At 33.6% G+C, this 22,693-nt stretch overlaps 1 pseudogene across 1 annotated transcript; it reads right to left on the bottom strand.

Annotated features, from left to right (window-relative positions):
* Positions 1 to 19,825: 19,825 nt before the first annotated feature.
* Positions 19,826 to 21,833, bottom strand: LOC143629827 (uncharacterized; annotated as a pseudogene). The gene is made up of 2 exons (XR_013153033.1): positions 20,784 to 21,833; positions 19,826 to 20,132 (listed from the first exon to the last, which is right to left on the bottom strand). The product of XR_013153033.1 is annotated as an uncharacterized LOC143629827 (transcript).
* Between the last annotated feature and the right edge of the window lie 860 nt (positions 21,834 to 22,693).

Below are 22,693 nucleotides of genomic sequence, written 5' to 3'. Positions count from 1 at the left end.
AGGAATTTAAATACACATGTTATTCACAAAACAATTCAAATTATTACAAAATTAATGTGTCACACAACATTCTTTATAGTATTAATATTAACAATATATGTGTAACACAATATTCTTTATTAATTTCTGTCGGAAAATTAGATTTGGTTAATATTCAGAAATACAGAATTATATTAAAGCATCAAAATCTCCTTTAACTTACTTAAAATAAAATGCACGTAATATATTACTTGGCTAAAGAATTATATGCTAAATATAAAAATTAGTAGACAAAAAATACAAGTGTTTCTTTTGAATACCATAATATCTAGAGATAAGCATAACAATAAAAGAATTTCATGTTGCAATTTTGAAATCATTCTCTCTTGAATTAAAATTATAATAAATAATATTTCTAAGATACATGAACTATAGCAAACCAAAATTTTTCTTAACGTGGATTGATAAAAGAAGCAAAGAAAAAGAAAAAAAACTAAATTGTAAACAAATTTGCGTAAGTAACAATGTTGGTCATATATATTTTCAAAAATTATAATTCTGGTAAATTAAATATCAGTTTATAACGTGATTCAACAAATCATTAGTCACCGACTAGTTTTAATCCATACAAAATATATATCATGATAAACTATACAATATTTATAATATATTATCATTACTATAAAGTGTTGGGTTTCTATGGATAATTTATACCTAGTTAACCATTTAACTAGTCACAATTAAGGCGGAAGCGTGATATTTACAAACTAAACATATCTATCCATATATATATATATATATATATATATTACAAGATTATATGATATGTGTTCATGAACAACCTAGTTTATTCATGTCATAAGATTACCAATAATCTATATATTAGAAACCCGAGGCAAGGATCAAGTAATACGGAAAAACTAAACTATCAAAGCTTGTAAAACTTACATTCTTAAACCTTTAAGAGATGTAGTTGATGGTTGAAGAAGATGATGATGTTGATGCTAGACTTTCAAAGGAAAATCCTCAAACGGAATATACCCCGAGCCTCCAACACATACCGAGCTATGTTAGGGAGCTTGAACACCAAAAACCGAGACCCGAGCCTCTTCCTTTGTCTTGGCCGAAAACAAGAAGAAAGGAAAAGAGTTGTTTGGTTTTTTTTGGTTACTTGAAAGTATTTGATGATCTTTATCTTTATATCATCATTCAATCACATCCAACATGGTGTTAGGTGTTTTGGTCAAGTAACCCATTACCAAACCATACCAAATCCATGACAAGATATTGACCAAAATCATGGGGTGTGTGGCCCACCCAAAACCGGCCCCAAATATATTTATATTTTTTTTTTTTTTTATTTTATACTTTATACTTTATAAAATATATAAACACCCCATCTTTTATAAACCATTTTATAAAAGAACACATAGTTAAATAATCATTCCAATAATAATTATTTGAATAAATAAATTAACCAATTAATTTATTTAACACTTTCAAGTAAGTATTCAGAAACCTGATTTTCTGAATGTATCGTGTTCTGTATTTGTCTCATAGATCTTATCTTAACAAATACATAATTGGTGTGTGTCTAACTCGTTATTGGGTATGACCCGACTTGGATCAAACACAACTAGCCACATTAACCTAATTATGTGTCTCGGGCATATGGTATTCCAACAATCTCCCACTTGCACGTGACTCATAAGAAGTTAATGCTAATGGTGAATACCGCCTAACAACAGGTCACCACCCCTAGTGTGTTTGACTAAGTGCCATTCAATAACATCATCCCCTTCAAGTCCATACTTGATATGATATAGGTAAGTCTTATCATTATATCCCTTTGTTACTAGATGTCCTGTTAAATCGAAGAGACACAGAGTGATCATTCTCTCAATGATTTAACTTAACAGGCCTTAGACATCTAAACTCTCAACACATAAGAGGAACAAATTCCATCTTGACCGCATACATCCTCGTTGACATCTCATATGATATCTGAGCTCTTTCTTACACGTCATCGTGTTACTGAAATAACAAAGAAGAGAGTCAAGATATCAGACTTGATGAAAAACCAGATCCGATATGCATCTCAGGTCAAAGGACACAATGATACTCGCCTTTACTCAAGGATTACTTATGATCAGTTGCACTAACTCCATGCAGTGATCCTTGAGAGCGGATCATGTCCAATATTTGTATCCCACAAATATCTATGAACCTTGGTGGCAAACCTATGCCCTATATTCATCACATGAATATCAACCAATCCGGGTTCATAATAGTCTTACCTTCATACTTGTTCCCACAAGTATGATCGACTACGGACGTTTAGAACAACATAAGTCATTCATGGATTAAACATGCAAATATAGAACATAACTCATTGAATAATTAAAACATAATTAATTTTCATGAGATACCCATTACATTCGTTCTTATACAAACACTAAATACAGATTAAATCCACTCACTAGAATACCGAAGTCCTAATGCACAAACATGACCCTCATGCTTTGGCCTATCGAGGAGCTTCGTGAGTGGGTCCGCAATATTTTGGTCGGTATGAACTTTATGAATACATATCTTTCTCTTTTCAACTTCATCCCTTATGTAGTTGAATCTGCGCTCAATGTGCCTCGTTTTCTGATGAGCACGAGGCTCCTTGATCTGTGCAATAGCACCTTCATTGTCACAGAATATTTCTAGGGGCTCCTGAATGGTAGAGATAATCCCTAGATCCATGATGAACTTTTTCATCCATGCAGCCTCTTGGGCTGCCATTGAAGCGGCGATGTACTCAGATTCTGTAGTGGATAACGCGACAACATCCTGCTTCGAACTCTTCCAAGAGACAGCGCCTCCATTCAAAATGAAGACATATCCCGACTGTGACCGAGAATCATCTCGGTCAGTTTGGAAACTCGCATCCACGTAACCCTTTACGACGAGTTCTTCCTCACCAGACCCATATATTAAAAACATATCCTTAGTCCTTCTAAGGTATTTTAATATATTCTTGACAGCCATCCAATGACTGTCACCTGGGTTGTGCTGGTATCTACTCGTTATGCTTAAAGCATACGAGACGTCCGGTCTAGTGCACATCATTGCATACATAATAGATCCTATTGCCGAAGCATAAGGAACATGCTTCATCCTATCCTGCTCTTCCTTAGAGCTAGGACTTTGGGATGAGCTTAACACGGTTCCTCTAGGAATAGGTACCAAACCTTTCTTAGAGTTTTCCATCCTGAACCTTTTCAGGATTTTATCAATGTATGCACTTTGATTGAGTCCGATCAATTTCCTTTGTCTATCCCTATAGACCTTTATTCCCAAGATATATGTCGCTTCTCCAAGATCCTTAATTGAGAAACGACTACTTAACCACGCTTTAACGTTTTCCATACTTGGTATATCATTTCCAAATAAAAGTATATCATCGACATACAAAATAAGGAACATGACTATACTCCCACTAGCCCATTTATACACACACGCCTCATCACCGTTTTGGACGAAACCAAACGCTTTGATTTCTTCATTAAAACGATGATTCCACATCCGTGATGCTTGTTTCAACCCGTAGATTGATTTCCTTAACTTACATACTTTGTCAGGATTAGATGGATCGACAAAACCTTCAGGCTGAACCATATGGACATTTTCCTCAAGATATCCATTAAGAAAAGCGGTCTTGACATCCATCTGCCATATCTCATAATCAAAATGAGCTGCAATGGCAAATAATATCCTGATCGACTTAAGCATCGCGACCGGCGAGAAGGTTTCATCATAATCAATCCCTTGAGTTTGTGTGAAACCTTTTGCTACAAGTCGTGCTTTGTAAGTATCTAGATTTCCATGCATATCGGTCTTCTTCTTGAAGACCCACTTACATCCAACCAGTTTGGAGTTAAGTGGACGATCAACCAATTCCCAAACTTGGTTATCGTGCATGGATTGCATCTCGGCGCTCATGGCTTCAAGCCACTTGTCACAATCAGGTTGTGACATAGCATCTTTGTAGGAGATCGGTTCATCCGAATCGACCAAGTAGCAATCATCCACGAGAAATCCATATTTCTTGGGAGGTCGACTAATCCTACTAGATCTGCGAGCAACGTGTGTATGATCAACCATTTGATCACCTTCAACATCCTCGTGTTGAAAACTAGTATCGACCAACTGTGTATCATCCAGTGATTCTTGAACCTCTTCAAGTTCCACTCTCTTTTCACTAGGTCCTTCCATAAGGAACTTAGTTTCTAAGAAGTATCCTTTGCGTGAAACAAACACCTTTTGTTCACTAGGATCATAGAATATATATCCTATATTATCCTTTGGGTATCCTATGAAGATACACCTGATGGATCGAGCCTCAAGCTTATTTGGGGTGTCACGTTTAACATAAACTATGCATCCCCATACCCTTAAATATGAAAAGGATGGAACCTTTCCATGCCACACTTCATAGGGTATTCGATCCACCTTTTTGGTCGGGGCCATATTCAAAATACGAGCCGCTGTAAGTAGCGCATATCCCCAAAATGATGGTGGTAGTGAGCTTCTTGCCATCATTGATCGAACCATGTCCAACAGTGTTCGATTCCTCCTCTCGGATACTCCGTTATGTTGAGGAGTACCAGGAGGAGTGAGCTGTGAAATAATTCCACAATCTCTAAGATGACTTTGAAAAGCATCACTTAGGTATTCGCCTCCTCTATCGGAGCGGAGTACCTTGATTGTTCGGTCGAGCTGATTTTGTACTTCATTTTGAAATTCCTTGAACATTTCAAAGGCTTCATGTTTGTGTTTCATTAGATACACATACCCATATCGACTAAAATCGTCGGTAAAGGTAATGAAGTACCTTTCACTATTCCTACTAGTGGGCTTGAGAGGTCCGCATACATCCGTATGTATGATACCTAACAAGTCCTTAGCCCTTTCATTTGTACCTTTAAAAGGTTCTTTGGTCATCTTGCCTTGAATACAAGATTCACACTCATCAAACGAACCTAACTCATTTGTTTTCAAAAGACCATTCTTTTGGAGAGTATTTACACGATTCTTGTTTATGTGTCCAAGACGACAATGCCAAATGTAGGAATCACTCAAATCCTTTTTGAGTCTTTTAGTGGAAGTTTGATATAATGAGCTATTTAAGGTATTGTCATGAACCAATTCATAAATACCGTTGTTTGGTACAGCTTTAAAATAAAAGATACCATTAGATGATACATGCATTTCTGATGTTACAAATTTAAAGTCAAAGTTACATTGTCTAAGAAGGTGCACAGAAATAATGTTCCTAGTCAAACTAGGAGCATACAAAACATTTCTCAAAACAACTTCCAAACCACTTGGAAGCGATAAAGTGAAGTCTCCTCTAGCGACCACGTGCACCCTTGCACCGTTGCCCATGAAAAGACTCACTTCGCCCTTCTTCAAGTCTTCATTCCTTTTGAACCCCTGCAACCAATTGCAAATATGAGTTCCACATCCGGTATCCAATACCCATGTGTTAGAAGAAATAAGATTTAGCTCAATATTAATCATAAAGACATTACCCGAGGCATGCCCCGCATTCCTCTTGTCTCTTAGCTCTTTTAGGTAGACCGGACAATTGCGTTTCCAGTGTCCGGTCTCCCCACAACCAAAACAAGGATCATCCTTATGACCCCTCGGTTCCACAACCTTTTGTTTCTTTGCCATAACCGGTGATTTGCCCTTACCCTTAAGATGCACAGGAGGACCCTTTCTTTTTGCTACCTTAGCCTTAGGATTGGGTTGAGATCGATTCTTGGATCTACCTTCATTGATCGCAAACACGGGTAAAACTCTTTTACCCATGCTCGCCTCGGCTGTTTTAAGCATTGAGTGAAGTTCTCCAATGTTTTTGTCCCACCCGTTCATGTTATAATTTAACACGAAAGTGTCGAACCTTTTCGACAAAGAGTTAAGGATCAAATCCGTTGCTAACTCTTTTGAGATGGGACAATTGAGCTTGGCGAGGCGATCAATGTAACTTTTCATCTTAAGTACATAAGTTGAAACTGGTTGATTATCATCCATTCTACATGCATGCAAGGCTCGAACCGTTTCGAACCTTTCAACTCTTGATTGCTTAAGGAACATTTCCTTAAGTTGAGTAATCATGTCGTACGCATTATGGTTTTCGAAATCCTTTTGGATTTCGGGAACCATAGTCGCCAACATGAGGCATGACACTTGAATGGAATCTTCCGTGTGTTGGACCCAATTCATATATTCGACCTCACTTCCCTCTTCCGGTTCATTGGGGATAGGTGTTTCCAAAACATGATATAATTTTTCTTGTTTTAGAACAATCCTTAAATTTCGGAACCAATCCGAAAAGTTATTGTGGTTAAGACGGTCTTTAGCGAGAATAGATCGGAGAGATACATTTTGGACGTTAGGGATTATGTTGTCGTCGACGTGTGCGGCCATCTGCAGAATTTTAATTAAGTTCATTTTAGTGTTTTACCTTTTTAATTATTAATACCCTTTTATATATACCAAATATAATTAATAATTAAAATCTAGAATCCAACGATAAACCCGACTCCGGTTAGGTGACCTTTTTCCCATTGTCGGTTTATCAAGGTAGTTATTCATAACAATTGCAAACCCTTTTGCAACTTCTAGAGTTTATGGGACCGGTTCGAAATCATATTTCGTGTCGGCATGTTTATCCCATCAACACCTATTAGACCCCATGCTTGGGTGACCCTCTTCACATGGTTCTAATTTAAGTCGTCCTACTTGTATCAACTTGTAATATTAACATACAAACGGTTAGGTGACCTTTTTCCCATTTATATGCCAATATTACCTCAACATATTAATTTACTCTACGCGGTTAGGTGACCTTTTTCCCACTAAGAGCTTACTAATATGTTAAGCGTTAATACAAAAGGATGGTGTTTAACTTGTTATCCTTAATTTTAAAAGGGATTTTTAGTTTTAATAATTCTAGTTATAAAACTTTAAATCATGTTCTAACATGCATTTAGTAACATGATTATTTTGAAACCATTTTCAAAATTCTAATTTATAATAAAACCATTTTATTATGGGCGTGAGACGGCTAGTTAATAAATCCATTTTATTAAACTACGTGTCACGTAATTACCGATAATTATTAGAACCCGTTTTATGCTTTGTTAATTAATTCTATGTGACGAAGTTGATATCCTAATATCTAGCAACCACATAATCAAACAATCAATTAACAAGCATACACAATTATACTAGACACGAGCCACTAAGTTAGACCACACTTGTTAGCCGAAACAAGTGTGTGTCTTAGGTCCGATCCTAAGGGACACATGACACATGGATGTTGTAGCTCCCACTCGATCCCGCATCCAAATGCGTCAAGCATCTTCTTCAACCCCGTTGTGATCCATAGGGCTTGAACTTGGGCCTTAGCTTCCATAAGCTTCCATTTGGGCTTAATTGGTGGGCTTAGGTCCTTTTGGGCTTGAATCCCCTTAATGGGCTTGTGAGACCCATTATCACCATACCCGGCCCAATAAGGCCCAAACTTCCAATTTTGCAATCTTCTTTAAATTTACATAACAAATGTCCTAATACATTTTTCTATAAAATAAAGATATTACAAATAAACTATTTATTACACACCCATATGAATAAATAATTACAAAATTGCCCTTAATTAATTATTACAAACCGAAACTTTGAATAATTAATAACAATCACAACAAACATCCATTTGGTCTACGGCTCGGTCTAGTTTTAACAAACATAACCCGTTATGTCTTAGGAACCCGTTCCAAAACCCCTTGACCTTATCGGGCCTAGCCCAACCCATTTGGGCTTGACCCAATAACTTGATTATGGGCTTCGGCCCACATGTGCAAAACACATGGGCTTCGGCCCAATAAAAGTCTAATGGGCTTCGGCCCATTTAACCAAAATGGGCTTCGGCCCATTTAACTTTCTTCCCTCCTTTATTTTTCTTCTCGGTTAACCCATTAACCTAATGAAGTGGGCTTCGGCCCAATCACATCCGAATTGGGCTTCGGCCCATGAACTCGGTTTTATATATATATATTTTTTTTTTGAACAAAGCCAAAAATAATAACAAGATTAAATACAAAAAAATCATGCATGTTTATTTTTGTATAAAATCTTTCAAAGGGAAAAATATAAAACCGAAAACCCGAAGCTTAGTTTCCCGTATCCCGGCTCTTGATGCCATTTGTTGGGTTTCTATGGATAATTTATACCTAGTTAACCATTTAACTAGTCACAATTAAGGCGGAAGCGTGATATTTACAAACTAAACATATCTATCCATATATATATATATATATATATATATTACAAGATTATATGATATGTGTTCATGAACAACCTAGTTTATTCATGTCATAAGATTACCAATAATCTATATATTAGAAACCCGAGGCAAGGATCAAGTAATACGGAAAAACTAAACTATCAAAGCTTGTAAAACTTACATTCTTAAACCTTTAAGAGATGTAGTTGATGGTTGAAGAAGATGATGATGTTGATGCTAGACTTTCAAAGGAAAATCCTCAAACGGAATATACCCCGAGCCTCCAACACACACCGAGCTATGTTAGGGAGCTTGAACACCAAAAACCGAGACCCGAGCCTCTTCCTTTGTCTTGGCCGAAAACAAGAAGAAAGGAAAAGAGTTGTTTGGTTTTTTTTGGTTACTTGAAAGTATTTGATGATCTTTATCTTTATATCATCATTCAATCACATCCAACATGGTGTTAGGTGTTTTGGTCAAGTAACCCATTACCAAACCATACCAAATCCATGACAAGATATTGACCAAAATCATGGGGTGTGGGGCCCACCCAAAACCGGCCCCAAATATATTTATATATATATTTTTTTTTTTATTTATTTTATACTTTATACTTTATAAAATATATAAACACCCCATCTTTTATAAACCATTTTATAAAAGAACACATAGTTAAATAATCATTCCAATAATAATTATTTGAATAAATAAATTAACCAATTAATTTATTTAACACTTTCAAGTAAGTATTTAGAAACCTGATTTTCTGAATGTATCGTGTTCTGTATTTGTCTCATAGATCTTATCTTAACAAATACATAATTGGTGTGTGTCTAACTCGTTATTGGGTATGACCCGACTTGGATCAAACACAACTAGCCACATTAACCTAATTATGTGTCTCGGGCATATGGTATTCCAACATAAAGATCATATTAATTATAGAAAAAAAACTTGTAATCGACTTTGACTTGAATAAAATATCAGAGACAAAAATAAATTGATTTCAAACAACCTATTGTATTTGATATATCTTTTCATTCCGGAAGTAATTTATTGTAAAAGATTTATGTTATTTGTTTTCTATGTGAATTTATTCTTAAAAAATGAAAATACATTAAACAGTCTAATTTTTAAAACAATACATGATTTTATCGTATTGAAAAAATAAATATATGTCTCGTTCAACCCAAGCCTGTATGAATTTCAAGAGGGATTTTTTTGAGAGATTATAGAAAAGAACAAAACAAATCTCTAATGCAACCTAGGATTGTAAAATTATAATATGGTTTATGTTTTAGAGAATAAACAACAATGATAATACAAGACTGACTTACCTGATGATGATACGATCCAACTCCAAAGCAAGTCGTGCTGATAACGTGTTGTGAAACAAGCCTAATAGCCAAACATGTGAGAAAGAGATGTAGGGAGAAAGATGGAGATTTCATTAATATGGTGTGTATTACAAAGAGGTATAAAGAGATTATATATAGGATAAGAAAACTTGGAAAAGAAGCTAATCTATATTAGAATTTGATAACCATAATATTAATATACTTATAACAATTTACTTTTATTTTGTGATTCAAGTAATAGAACAAGAGGCATAAATTGTAATTGTGTTGTATTTAAGTTTAAATGTATACAATCTCTTAGATCATTTTTTAAAGGAAATAATTTTTTTATCATATAATATTGTAGCTACAACAATTGTGTTTCACGTATTTAATATTAGCATGAACATGTAATTTAAAACAAAAGATTAAGGATCAAATCGTGATCATGTGCTCTTTTGTCTGTGATTTACATAATTACATAATATATATTGTACATTTGTACCTATACTATGATTGTGTTTCACATATTTAATATCAATGTTGTAAAAGTCGTTAGGCGATCCCTAGGCGGTCGACCCCTTTGGAGGGAGTACTCGGAGAGTACTCGGACATGATAAATATAAAGAAAATTAGATTTTGGGTAATATATATAGTTAAATATCATAAGCTTACTAATATTTATAACAAAATAAATGATTATTAATATAAATAAGAGAAATAAATTTTTAAACACTAAATTATTCTAAAAAATGTTAATCATTAATTAAAAATAATGATATTCGTTCTTTAATATTATAGAAATACGAATTATGTTGTATTTTTTAAGTCAAAATAGACCCAAGTTAACTTACTAGATGTGATTCAGACTAATGTTGACCACCTTTGGCCAATTTTTAGTAACTAGGCGGAGTTAAAGAAACTCCCCTCGACACCATACCTTGTAGCGAGTACTCGGCCTTGTAGACCTACTTTTACAACATTGTTTAATATTAGCATGAACATGTAATTTAAAACAAAAGATTAAGGATTAAATCGGGACCATGTGCTCTTTTGTATGTGTTTTACAAAATTACCAATCTTAAATTGATCATGAGTGTATATAAAACCTCTAAGATAGATTATTAAAAGGGTTTAATCGATCGATTTTGAGTAAGACTAATAGTAACAATGTTTCAACATATCACCTACCTTACCGTATTTTATTTAATTTGGTTATCTAGTTTACTTTTATGCAATTATTACTTTGTACAAACATACTTACAAAAAGTAAGCTTTTGAATTTTATTTTATTTAATTTGGTTATCTAGTTTAATTTTATGCAATTATTACTTTGTACAAATATACCTACAAAAGGTAAGCTTTTGAATAACTTTATATTAACTTAAAATAAAATAAAATGTAGAGTTTTATATTTATTTTTTCCTATATAAATTGGTATATTATTCTTGTTACGAACAAAGGTAGCTTCATTAGGTAACTTTACCATGTGCGATTCTTCAGAAAAAGAAATGGTTCCAATTGTAGTTCTTTTCTTACTCGTCTCATTTAGGTTCTCTATCTAATTAAAATAAAAAAATTTTTGTAAGTGATACATAAGTTGATAAAGTAATCAAGATATCAAATCATAGTTAAAATAATTGCTCCGTATAAATATTGATGGTTTGGTATGACTCTTTTCGTAACCAATTTTTATTTTTATTATTCTTTTGGTTAGGACTCAGGATTTATGATTTTACGTTTATAGCTAGAGATGAAATGAGTAGAGTACAGGTAGTGTCAATAGCGATCCCAAGTTTGAACAAAATTAACCAAATATTGAATGTATTTGTTAGGTGTGGGTATTTATATATGGCATCCGCTTTGGTTCTTTTTTCTAATCTATATTGATCGTATGAAATTCATTTGTAACCAAGGGTAAACTAGAAACCCAAAATCACATCAAATTCATTCGTAATCAAGAAACCATAATATTAAAACCAAAACATACAAAATGTTCTAAAGCCCTGTCAATTTTTTATAAAAAAAACAACTAATATGTATGCCGATATCTAATACATGGTACCATACCTAATGCCTAAGAAAAACTCTACATTTTTCAATTGATATGGGATATAACACCTTGTTTATCGGTTCAGTACCGATACATGTAAGATATCAGTATGATACCGGTATCGAGAAAACAAACCGCATCCATATTTATAGTTAATGAATTAAATGAACTGACGCTAAAACCACTTATATATATATTTTTATTTACAAAGAACTTCATATGTCGAAAACTTTTATTATGAATTTTTATGAATAAAAAGTTATCTATCCAGCATTCTTCTATAATAAAAATTAATATAGCTTTATATAAATATATTTTACCTAAATTATACTTGGATTTATTAAATGGAATCAGTTTGAATCCACCAATATAATCAATACCTCGCTCGTGAAATCTAAAAACCGAAATATTGGTTTTATACGTTTTAACCCATAATAAAACCGGTTCATAATCATTTAAATTGATGTTGGAGTTGATGCCAATAATACTAATCTGTTTCATTGTTTTTAATATATGTCGACATGTATATATTCTGTCTTACATTTGTCCTTTTAAGTTTAACAAATATAGTTTTTTCGAAATAGGAACAACTGAACAAGTGTATGTTTTTTACTAATATTTTCAAGATCTATACCCCAATAATGAAGTTGAGTACATGCATTATCTCATGGCACGACCTTCAAGAAAAACAACGTTAAAAGAAAAACAAGGGTAAGATACGGATCCTGGTTATAATTTAATGCATCATATGTTTGGGTGAGTTTTTTGTTATTACTTCGAAAACTTGAAGTTCATAGTTTCTTCATTCTAAGTACCTTCGTTATGGTTTAACTAACAAAAGCTAGTTTAAGTATCATGTTATTATCACATAGACAACGAGCTGTAACTAACCTAACTTATAGCAAAGCACGTGTTATGATTTAACTAGATATTTAAATAACAAAAGAAATGTAATTGGTTGTAATTAGATGAACCACAACTCAAAAGTTTCTCAAAGGTGGTAAGGAGGTGGCGCTTGCGCCCCTTGGTGCCCTTTTACTTTGCCGGCGTGGCGTGCTACTTAAAAACAAGAGTAAGTGACACTTTTAACGCCCACTTGTTAAACCATAACAAATGGTTTAATGATTAGTAAAAACGTCATATCAAATGTAAGATACATAAGAATAAATGGACTTTATTTATTATTTTCTTATAAAATTATGTCTCCCAAAACACTTACAACAGAGTTGAGTTTCTTCTTCCTCTCCTTTTTGATGATCACCACAAATCGCTCTCTCCTTGTTGCCATCGCCATGAATCTTTATCTCCGACTTGTTTTAGGGCACACCTCTAATGCAAACAAGTTGATCTTTGTAGTGAAGGTAATTAGTATTTTGAATATGATCGAGGTATATTGATTGTTAGGGATTTGTATAGGACCCGTTTTGCTTTCATATGTGATGGAAGTATTAAGGAAAAATAATATGAAGACTAAAAATGTGACTCAAAAGATATGGAGTCTAGACCCTACGATGTTGAGACCATAGCTAAGTTTTGAAGATATGCTAAACTTTAATCTTCTTAATACAAGTTTCGACATTTTTGCTTACACGTCGACACAATCTAGAGAAATATTCTCTGGCACATTAATATTGTTATCTTGAGTTTTTTGTAAATAAAATGTTTGTTGAGCGACACTTGGCTTTTAGGTACGACCCAATACCCGTTGTGTTACGAGTATTTGTCGGTAAAAGATTTCATTTTTACTCTATTCTTCTTGTAATTTAATATCTTTGTTTTTCTCTACAAGCTTTTGCTAGATTAGTTTTAATAAAAGTTGTTCAAAAGAATTACTCCCTCCGTCCCATTATAAGTGTGATAGTTTGATTTTTCAAGTCTTTCTTTGGCAACCTTGACCGTAAATATTTTTGTCCGTGTCGTATAATATTTGATGAAAATTATATCAATGTAAAATACATTTAAAACTCAATCCATTCATAATTTTACATCAAGTATTATATAACACACACAAAAATATTGTCGGTTAAAGTTAAACAAGAAAGACTTAAAAATCAAATTAGGACACTTATAATGGGACGGAGGAAGTACCTATCAATTAGCAGGAGACCATATACCCATTAGTTTGTTAAGAAACACTCGTGGGTCTTTTCAGATACAATTTTTTTTCCCACTCTAGTTTTTTTACAATTTTATGTTTAACAACTACAATAAAATTATATTATTAGAATTTACATACATGTCATCATCATAAAATGTTTAAAATTATATAAACTAGTTATTAGACCACGTCGCGTTGCGACGGGGTTGTTAAACCTGCCAAATGTCTTGTTAAAGAAGTAGTTGTTTTTAGTTTATTAATCGTCTAGTAGTTCTAGTAGAATTTAGTTCTAGCTTGGTAAGCTAGTTGTTAATGTTAATGCATATAATTTATGCTTTGTGTTTTGGCTTGAAGTTATTTTGACATGTTAAGAATGTCAACTGTTAATGTCATAATTGGGGTTTTGAATAAGACGACCTTTTTATTTTTCATTTTTTTTTCATATTGAAAAAGTATGAAGTTAAAAAAGTATGAAGAACGGGAGGTGTGAAGTTTTTTATCATCCTGGTGTCGAGCTATTTTTCCGCATGACCTCCCCTACAGTATCGTCACCGTAGTAGAGTTTAACCACCAAGTTCGGGATGGGTTGGTGTGGTTTCTCTACGCCTAGGACACCAGAATATCGAACCATGAATGAAGAAAGGTATGTTCGGTTTGAAGTTTTATAGCATGTTAAGCATGTTGTAAAAATAATGTACAATATAGATAAAGCTCAAGAAAGTGTATAATAAAATAAGCAAACTGTATAATATATAATGCTCAAGAAGTTGTCTTTTAATAAAATTATAAAACTTCGAAGTAAACTATATAGTATAGTAAAATTATAAAACTTGAATAAAAAGAAAAAAAAACAAAAGGTAAACAAAGTAAAACTTAAAAGAAAAAAAAAACAGGATTAAAAGGGTAAACAAAGAATAGAATAGAAAGAAAGAAAGGAGTTATGTGTTACTTTCGGGCATAGAAGAATCGAACCCAAGTTCATTTGTAACCAAAGCAATGTATTTACCATCATACTTCAACTGAAACTATGTTTACTTTTCTTCTTTCATGTATATAACTTACATGTTAAGGCTATTGTACAACAAAATATGCAAAGAGTACAATAGACAAAGCATAAGAAAGTTGTCTTTTAATATATATATATATAATTTCATAACGATAAAAATTTCAACAAATTACTTAGTGATTACTTTCCATCGTGCTTAATTATCTTAAAATTTTCTTCCGCTCAATTTTTCTGAACAACAAATTTCTTTAATTATTGTTATATTTCTTTAATTATTGTTATACGTATGACTTGAACCCAATACCTTCCCATTTCATACCAGACAGTTTAAATGCTTTGTTTGAATTTGTTTTTACACGTATGTAATACGTAAGTGTAAGTAACGTAAAAAAATTATAGTGTTTTTTTATAAACCGACTCGACTTATTACACATGTGTAACTAACATTTAAATGTGTAATCATCCAAAATATTTGATCTCTCTCCTGATTAATTTTTTAATCAAATTTATTCTCAGCCACATATTCCATACTCATTTAATTAAATGTGTTGTCTATATTAAGTTATTAAAGTTCTTACAACTTATCAATGTTCTCAAAATATCCCTCCACATTATAGATATTCATTTTTTGGGTCAACAATTCGAAACAAAGCAAATCGAATATTCTATGTTACAGGTCTATTCTTGATTGATTTTTTACTTTCGGAAACATTTAATTTATTCTTGCTTAAGTAACTCAGAATTTATTCCTGGTTTAAAACTAATGAAAATTCAACTTTAAGTGGCATAAAATCTCTGATTATTCGTTTTGGATTTCTTCTTACTTTCATTTGATCATTGTTCTTAGTGAAACTACTTTTTTTCTCTATAAATTATTCTAAACATTTTTTTAAATGGTAAACAATATGTTATGGAATGCTGATTTAAACTTCGGCTGAACCACAGAACCTGCTTAACCAAAGACAGTTTGCCATTGTAGGACTAGCTTATAAGGTAGAGATGCACGTCTTTTAGGTGGAAGATCTTATGTTCAATCCTAGACAAGAAATAGATAACGGTGTAATTTAAAAAGTTAGTAATATTCCCGTTTAAAAAAAACCAAAGAAAGATAGAAGTAAACCCATATGATATCTTTTTTAAAATGACATGCTTTGAACGTGTGACAACCATCCATCTTGCCATGCTTGTTGTTACGGACCAAATATTTAAAGATCGGATTGCTTGTTTGTGCCTGAACGTTTGGGTTTGCTTGCTAGGAATTAAGCCTAAAATTATATATTCACCAGCGAAAGCTAAATTTATGCATGAGGTTTGAAGCGAAACAAACTCGGGTTAATATATTCTATTACGTTAAATCGGTTAAGCCCGAGTATAGTCAAGCTTGGTCGGACTCTTTTACACCTCATTATATCACTTAGTTTTGTGGCTAAAGTTTCCGTGTGATCGGGTAAGAAGATAATTAGATATGTAAAAACAAAAGTAATAGAAAAGATAGTGGTTTGAATTGTCATATATCTTTTGAATAAAGATACAAGGCTAGAAAAGAAGATAGTAGATTAATTAGGACCATTAGCTTTTGTGCAACGAGATACACTAACTTTTGATAAATAAATATTTGTATTTTAGATAAATTATTTTATAAAAAAATATGTCCATTTACGTGATGTGGATGATATAACTTATAAGATGAGTAGCGATCCAAGCATTAAATATACACTTCGATCTGATATACTTTTTTTTTTTAATTGCAGTAATAATAATGCATCTTGTTTTCGACAATTGTTGCAAAATGCTAAAACGAATTTTAATTATCAATCTTAAATGTAATAATGTGGTCATAAAAAACTAGGTACGTATTTTAGGTTTTGCATATGACATTTTTAGGTTCTTTAGATGGTGATGTAAATTATGTACATGGTGTTCGTGTTTTTTACAATTTTTGTACATGGCCTTTTAGATGTGATGATGGTTTGTTACACTTTCAACGCAAAATTACGACATGGTGATTAGTTTGTCACCGTGTTTTACATATGGGGATATTTAGTATTGTCATGGTACTACGACTCCATGTTGAATCACATGCCCAAGTGTAAAACACCACAATCAAATTAAACACCATGTTGAAATTTGAAGCAAGGTGTAAAACACCATGACCAAGTTCATATGCTAAAACACACGTCAAAAGTCATTTTCCATGAACACGCTTAGGTGCATAGTGGTGTTTGGGGCGTCCACAAAATAGATTTTCTAGAGGGAAAAGGCCCTTAGTGATTTCTGAATAAACATCAATTTTGTAGTCGTGATGATAACTTCTAATCTTGATTTATTGAGGCCCTTAGCTTTTTCTTAAATACTTATAATTGCTCTGATTAGAAGGGAGTGCTCTCCTTTAACTTGCCATGAATGATCACATGATTTAGTTTGTACAACTACGGAAATTTATTAATAAAAATAGTCATGAACATAAACTAATTAATTCATTTAATAACACATGTCATACTTGATTTTTTGTATCGATCTCACATGTTCATTGTGTTGAATGACTTGTATTCCTTTATTATGGGTCAGGCTAAACGTACTCCCCTAGTTGCTTGTCATAACCCCCATCCCCTGGAAAAACCAACTTTAATATTACCCATTGAAATCATATAATTACCAAATTAGCACAAAAATAAGGATTTCATATTTTTTTTACAAGTTGCGTTTTTTTTATGATTTCGAGTTTAGAGTTTCGGGTTTAGGGTTTAGGGTTTAGGTTCGGGTTTAGGGTTTAAGTTTTCGGCATTCCGGTTTAGGTTTCGGGTTCAGGGTTCGGGTTTTCGGGTTTCCGGTTTAGGGTTTCGGGTTTAGGGTTTAGGGTTCGGGTTTAAGGTTTTAGGTTTTCGAGTTTCGGGTTTTTTTTGTAAAAGATAAAGAGGTAAAATGAGGATATTATAAATATATATATACATATAGTATTATAATTAAAATATATATTTAAGTATTTACAATATTAATACTAAAAAAATAAATTAATAGTAATACTTGATAGTTTTTAATTTGATATATGTAGTGAAGATTATTAAGTGAAAAATGTGTTGTAGGGACTAACATATATATAAATAATGTTAAGGGGTAATAGTAATTTATCTAATAAGTTAAGGGGGTGTATATTTAATAAAAGTAATATAAAAGAGAGTACGTTTAGCAACACCCTTTATTATATGTATATCAACACTATGTATTTTTCTCAAGTCTCATGCCTACTACTAAAACACTTTTAAGTGGAAGTGCTAAGTAATTAAATGCTCTAATATTCATATGCATAGCTTTAAATACACGTCTTGTCTATTTATGGTTATAAATCATTTATTTGACAAATGTGGAAATAGATGAAAATTTGTAAGAGCTTGAAAATTTTAGCTTTAGTAAACATGTAATTACCTATATACACTCTTGTGGTACATGTTTTTATTTATGTTAATTACATATATGTTAAAATCATCAAAATATTTGAATATATTTATATGTCAATGATCATCTATCGCCAAAAAAAGTTTTGTAGTATATAATAATCACCTATTTTTCAAATGTGTAGATTTAAAATGGTATTAGACTTTTAATACCGTTTAAAAAAATAAAATAGATACGTAAGATTTGTTCATGAGTTTTCCCTTAGATTGGAATTTCAACAACAAAGAGCACACTAGAAAATTTAACTATTTAAGTACAAAGATAAGCTAAAACACCTTTTTTTTCTAAAAATTACTGATCTATTTATTTAAAAAGATAATTATGTACTTAAAAGTCATTAGATACATCGACGAAACTTATACGAAAACAATACGTATAACAACCTTTGCATGCATGACAAACTAACATCCTTTTGTCAATATATGTATTAAGCTTTTATTATGCGTAGAGTTTTTATATTAGGTAAAAATAACTAAAGGGCAACTAATTCATATGACATGTCACATGAATAACATGTGTGATGTAGCATGCCAACGTCATGTGTAGCTAAGAATTATTAAAAAAACACCCTACTAACCATTAGGCTAAAATACAGAATTAATTAGTTAATTGCTTAATTAAAAGATGTAGTAATGGATGATCATAGACAATCAAACGTTAGTTTGTAAAGAAATAACACCCGTAAATCGATTGAGCAATTAACGCAGGTTTAAGAGGCATGTGATAATCAACACGATTTATAGAAGCTTGATTAAAAGATGCAAATATTTGATTGACGAAGATCTTTGTTATATATCAAGTTATCACTACAGATATAGTCTGCTCAAAACGAATATAGGATAGTACGCAGCGGTCGTAGCCATGATGAATACACAAGTAAATTGTTGGAAAACTTGTATTATAAATTCCAGAAAATTGAACGAAAATAAACAAAACAGTAAACCGGGCTTGTGTTTAACACAATTCCTTAAACAGATTCTCGGTCTGTTCCCAGGGTACTCCGATAGAGAAGTAGAAGAAGAAGTGTGTTTGATTTTGGTATCGTCTCACACGGGCTCGGGTTTTCGGAGTTGCATTCGTGTCTGCGGGACGCACGGGTTCGATGGATTTCTAGTCCAGAAACCCAAATTTGCACATATCCCATGCAAGTTTTAGTGGAAGGTAATGAATAACATAAATCTTAAAATGAGTATATATTTTTTTTGTGATCATCTTACATGTAGATGTAAAGAATTAAATTATACTTTATGTAATGATGAGTGTGTGATTTATTATTTAGTTAGATTGTGTATTGAATGTTCAAATATGTGATATCTTTCAATTAATTAGTTGATTTTTAACCAGACAACTCATTTTTTGTTCATGTAATTTATTTTTGTTTTATTTTAACAACCAAATCAAAGACCAATTTCAAATTGTGTTCATGATCAGTCAAGTGATGCAAAATATTAACCACTAACTCTTTGTAATTTGACACCCTATGTGTCATTATCTTTGATTGGTACTTCGATGCCAATCAAAATCCAATACAAATTACATCTCGTATAGATATATAAAATTTTGAAAACGTACATCTTGTATTTATAAACTTCAAAAATGGAACAATAAGAAACAAAACTTAAATTACATACGATTCGATTCAAGTGTTTTTACAAAGCATAGAAAAGAAACCTTGACCATATACAATTTGATTTCCCATATTTGTAGCAAGTATTCTTTATTTATTTGCTTATTTCTTTTCTTTTTTTAAGTTTGATGTGGTGGCCTTGTGGGTCAGTGGAACATGCATGCTAATCTGACATATACTCGCTGTGTCCGTTGTTGCCGGATCTTGGTCGCCGTAGCAGCTCAATCAGCATCTCCGTCTGTCATCCAAATCATTAACCATTAATACATCAACACCACTACTAATATCATTATTATTATTATTATTATTTTTTCGAACGGTGACTTTCATAGTTAAGCTATCTCACTGCGCGAACACATCGCGCCACGCCACCCCACTCAGGCCAACTATGTTGACATGATCGGGATCCACGCTGGCATCCGAGTTTGGCTTGGCGTTCCCGGTAAAACCCAGTTGGCTCACCCCGTCCGAAGGCACGACATAGTTTAATGCTCTTGTAAAATCCGGTCGGAATCAGGATTCGAACCCGGAACATCCGGGTCATCCATCATGTTCCTGGCTATTGGGACAAACCCACTGGTTTCATTATTATTATTATTAAACTCTTCCCTTTTAATCATTTTATTTAATTTATTAAATTTATTTTTGCCTAACACCACATGATAAATTATTATAAAACACTATTTAATATGACCAACTACTACAAAAACAAAAACAAAAACAAGTATTTCTATTGGTAACCATTATTTAAAGTAGGTTATATCAATTATATAAAATCATTTGTACAACAACAAGGTCAAATGGTAAAATATTATAATACTACCATGATTAAATTAAATAAAACAATAAAAAGTAACAAAAGGTTGAGTAAATTGTTAATTACAATTACCTTTTGTTTAGTACGATTCGTACCAGACTGCAACAACGTGACAAGGGGCGGGATGCCCCTTCCCGCGTCACCATAGTCCGGTACGACACACTCTCCTCACAAACCTGCAACAATATCACAACGGCAATCTTCTTCTGCCGTTGCGACCCCACCTCAATAATCTCCACCAAAACCGAAATCCCTCCTTCTTCAACCAACGCGGCCTTAGCCTCCACGGTCGACACTAATAAACTCATAACAAATGCCGCTTTATCGACCATATTCGACACCAAATCCGCCATTAGTTCCACCAACGGCTTCATAATTCCCGCCTGTACGGCCCGAACTTTATTTTCCTTCACTGAGCATAACGAATACAACGCGGTGGACGCGTCCTTTTTTCCGCGGATACTTCCGGTTTCTAGTAAGTTTACGAGCAACGGAATAGCTCCGGACCGTCCGATCACGGATTTGTTATCGTCTAATTGCGATAACCGTAAAAGCGCACACGCGGCGTTTTCCTTAGCCGTTGATGTACCGGTTTTCAACGCTTTGACTAACGGTCTAATCGCTCCGGATGAAACTAACTCCTCTTTGTTTTCATCGCATAACGATAAGTTCAAAACCGCTGTGACTCCGTGCTCTTGAAGCTGTTGATCTGATGACGTGATTAACGAAATCAACGGTTTAATTCCTCCGGCTTTAGCTATTTTTAATCTGTTCTCCGGTTTGTTCTTAGCGAGTAACCGGAGCTCCATGGCGGATTGTTTTTGATCGTCAATTGAAGTGGATTCGAGGCCGGTGATGAGTTGTTGGATTAGGTCGTCGGAGTTTTCGGTGGCGAGTGAGAGGATTAGCCGTTGGCTTTGGGAGGAGGATGTTGAGAAGGTGGAGAACTCGCCGGACCGGTCGCTGTTGCAGTCGATGAAGGCCGTGGAGTCGTCGTTGGTGGCGGTGAAGGTTCTTCCCATGTATGAGTAATTATTATTATTATTATTGGATTGGATTTCGGTTTCCGTCATCGGAATTGGAATTGAATGAATATGGAAGGTGAAGGTGAAGGTGAAGGTGAAGGTGAAGGTGAAGGTGAAGGTGAAGGTGAAGGTGAAGGGTAGTGATATTATTATTATTATTATTATTATTATTATTATTATTATACAAGAGGTAACAGGTACATCCGGTGGAGGGAATAAGGGGCCGGGCAGTGCGGACCGTATGAGTTGTTTTCTTTTGAAACGCGTTCATTGAATGAAATTCAAAGTTAGTTTGATAATGATATTAGGATTGATTTAGGACATATACTGTTTTCAAAAACCGTATAACTTTTTACTTCGTAGTTGGGTATTTACTATTTAGGCCAAGGGTATGTCTTAAGACCGGTCGGCGGTCGCTATGTGGCGCCCTTGGGGGGCCTTGGGCGCCGACTAACCAAGGGCGACGAAGGTGAGTCCGTTCCAACAGCTGGCGCGGTTGAAGCCCCCCCTCTCTCACACACACACACACACATATATATATATATATATGTATATATAAGGGCGCCTTTGGGGTATTAAACCATAGCGGGTCGCCTTTGGTTGGGGCTTCGATGCCCCCCGGTGCTTACGTGGCGCTGACATGTCACGGTGGAGGGGCTTTGAAGCCCCTCACCATAGAGGATGGTCTAACATCAAGAGCGTTAAAGTTGAGTTGGCTAGGATTAACGGATGAAATATTACAAAAATATTCTACACACAAATACACAATAATTTTAAAAATCAATTTTACATTATATAAAGAGAGTTAAAGGGTAGGTAGGGTGAGGTGGAGTGAAATAGGGTTAAGTAGATGTTGTGGTGCCTACGTAGAGTTAAAGAGCGTGAATGCATACCCGATGGCTTTCGAGTACCTAGTTCACACCCGTAGTGGAAACTTATATTGTGAATTATGTTAGA

Source organism: Bidens hawaiensis, unplaced genomic scaffold (assembly GCF_021521415.1).
Source record: "Bidens hawaiensis isolate Kalapana, Puna unplaced genomic scaffold, B.hawaiensis_p1.1 tig00005467_1, whole genome shotgun sequence".
Taxonomy (NCBI): Eukaryota; Viridiplantae; Streptophyta; class Magnoliopsida; order Asterales; family Asteraceae; genus Bidens; species Bidens hawaiensis.
Note: the sequence above shows the minus strand (reverse complement) of the source record. Positions and strands in the feature narration are given on the sequence as shown.